The sequence below is a fragment of the Pteropus vampyrus genome, unplaced genomic scaffold, assembly GCF_000151845.1.
Source record: "Pteropus vampyrus isolate Shadow unplaced genomic scaffold, Pvam_2.0 Scaffold191, whole genome shotgun sequence".
NCBI lineage: Eukaryota > Metazoa > Chordata > Mammalia > Chiroptera > Pteropodidae > Pteropus > Pteropus vampyrus.
Genome location: NW_011888972.1, coordinates 672,006 through 675,041, shown reverse-complemented (window position 1 = coordinate 675,041; position 3,036 = coordinate 672,006).

Sequence of the window (3,036 nt, the reverse complement as noted above, 5' to 3'; positions counted from 1 at the left end):
TGGGGACACTTTCATTAACACCTCCCCCATCCACTCACAGTTGTAATTAAAGAGTCGTTTCGTGATTGTAATTTCTAGAAACTCTTCGATTACCGTCACATACCTAGAAGCTCTCACAGTGCCTGACACACGGTAGACATTCAAGAAATATGTGAATAAGTAAATGAATGAATCAAGCTCCTGGGATGAGGAAGGAAATGTGGCGAAGGATATGTAGGATGTTCAGTGTCAGGCAGGAGAGAAAATTCCAGGAGGAGGTTGTAACGAGAGGATCTGTGTGAAGACATGACACAGACAGGCTGGGACGGACAGGACGGGGGCTGTAGCGGTCGCTGAAAGTTTAGTTCAGATACTGAAGTAAAGTACTTTAGTTGCTGTGAGTCGTTATAGAAACCGGGGCGGGGCGGGGGCGGCTGCAAGTCGAACTCGTAGGAAGGCTTTTCAAATTAGAATCTAAGCTGTACTGGCGTTTGGGGAGCCTGGGGGCAGATGGCCAGTTAGGGTAGCACCGCAGTGGTCCAGGGAAGAGATGACACACCGTGACGTCGTCGATCAAGAGGTGGGATACTCAAGGCAAAGAGAAGAGGCAGAATCAACAGTGAGACAATGAGATGGAAAAAAAGAAGCATGCATCAAGGAAGCGATTAGGAAAAACACTTCGATGAGCCTCAAGTTTGCCTTTGTCTGTTCCAGAATACAGTCTTGGCTTACTCTGGCATAAGCAAAAGGCTCATCGAGATGTTTTTTTTTTTCCCCAAACAAAAGTCCACTCTGTTCTTGAAGGTAAGTTCTGCCTCCACTTCTTCAGAAAGAGACACGTTGCTGGAAGCTTTAGAACAGCATTTTATCCTGACTTGCAGCAATCAGCCTAGTTTCAGAATGTAGGGGTTCAGTCTGAAAGTGCCGATCACATTTTTTCACGCGAATAGAATTTGCCCCTGCAGAGGCCCTTCTGGAAATCCATGCTATGGTAATGCTCATAGAAATACGCAGTTCAGGATTGACAGTGATATTAAAATCCGTTCACAGTTTAAATGCACCTCGGCTGGGATGTGAGCGATGATCGCATACACGCCCGTGAATCTGCGTGAGTCGTGCGTGCGTGTGCACAAACAGCATATACAGCCGGCCCTTGAAAAACGCACACACAGCGAAAAATCTCCGCATACCATACGACCGCCCCAAACTTACTTGCCAATAGCCCGCCTTTGACCGGAAGCCTAACCGATAAATGACAGAAACAGCCGACGAACACGTGTCGTACATTACGTGTGCCGTATGCTGTATCCTTACAAGAAAGCCAGAGAAAATGTCGTCAAGAAAATCCTAAGGAAGAGAAAGCACATTTGCATATTCACTGAACAATAATTCGCGTTGGGAGCCGCGTTGGCCCAGGGTCAGTCTGGAAAACTCGCCCTGGTTCGCCCCGGGGGAATGACACAGGAATGTCTAAAGAAATGAAAGATTTTAACGAATCTTGTGCTGCTTTTATAATTAAAGAGGTGTCAACTCGCCAGCTTTCTTCGCAGGCTCATTGGCCAGAGGCCTCCTCGGCCCTTCGCTGTGGGATTTGCGGGTGCATCGCCCAGTTTTCCCTTCGCTTCGCGCTGCAGGATCCTTACATGATGGTTGTTAAATGCGGATCCCTCGGCTCAGTGGGTCGTGAGTCAGTGTGTCTGGGGTGCGGGCCTGAGCCTTGATCTTTCGAGGCGCCCCAAGGGCTCGGAGAAACCCCGTGTTCGGGGGAACAACGGCCGCTTGCGCCCCTCCCCCTGGTTTCCCTCCGTGCTTAGCAAGGGGCGTGACGTTGCGATGACTCACCGTGGTGTCTTTGTGGGTCACAAATGGTTGGGTTCATCCGTACGGGGAAAAAAATGAAGGAAAAAAAAAAACCACGCAGCGGGCCTGAGATTTTAGTGATCGGCGTTGTTTCTTTAAAGTCGTGTCTTCGGAGGGGGCCTTTTGGGTTAGAGACCGCTGCGCCAGGCTTCCTGGGCCGTCACTTCCGCCGAGGAGGCGTCTTTCGTGGTGGCCGCTCAGTTCCAAGTGGAAGGGAGGAGGGAACTTGGCCCCTGCGAGGTCTCAGCATTCAGAGGACTTGTGAGCGAAGAAGCTTCAGACCTTGGAAAAATGACGCCTCTCGTGTTAGAGACCAGGTGCTTTCTTAAGACTGCCCTAAAGTTTTTGCTTAGGATTGTTGTCTTTGTCATAAACAAAGCCCGTTAATCAGATGCCCACCGTGTGCCATTAACATCTTGAAAGGGTGTTTAAAATACATATATCCCAAGTGCTCCCAACAATTAACCTTGGTAAGAAAGTGGATGCGAATCCTTGTTAGCGACCTTTCCAAGGCCTTCCGCGAAGCCGCAGCCAGCAGTTCAATAACCCATTAGGTTTATTAGTTTGAGAACGGAAGCGTCGACTTGGGCACAGTTTTCTAATTTGCTCCTCATTTACCCAACAATCATTTATTCAGAGGCTACTGTGTGCCTAGTGGACGTTAGATAACTCTACAAATAGAAGCCAGAGACTGACGAGCGGCCGGAACTCTGAGGGCATCATCTGAATGGGAAAAACTGAAGAAAACACAATTTAATAGACTTGAAAGCTTAGCATGTAGAAAGCAGAAAATGGATCCCTTAGAGCGATGGCCTTGTTCTGTGACTGTAGTCTATTTTAAGTGGGCCCTCTGGCCCGGCGTTATCAACCTTGGATTAGGAGCTTCGAGGAAATGGTGGTTTGCTGGTTGTTTTTTTAAAGGATTTTTTTTTTTAAGAAACGTAGTTACTAAGCAACTGCCATGACCTGCTGCTAAGTCGGAGTTCAGCAGGCAAGTCAATTCCAGAGAAGGGAATACACAAACAACTCGCGAGAGGGGGGATCGGCTTAGACAGAGATGGGGTGTGTGTGTGTTTTTTTTTCCTGGGTTCAACGCGTCTTTCTGCCTTTTCCTCATCTTCCCCAGGAAAGGGCCACGTGATCAGGAATCCCTTGGTCTCACCCGATTCTCCTCTTAGCCACTGGAGAGGGCCCACC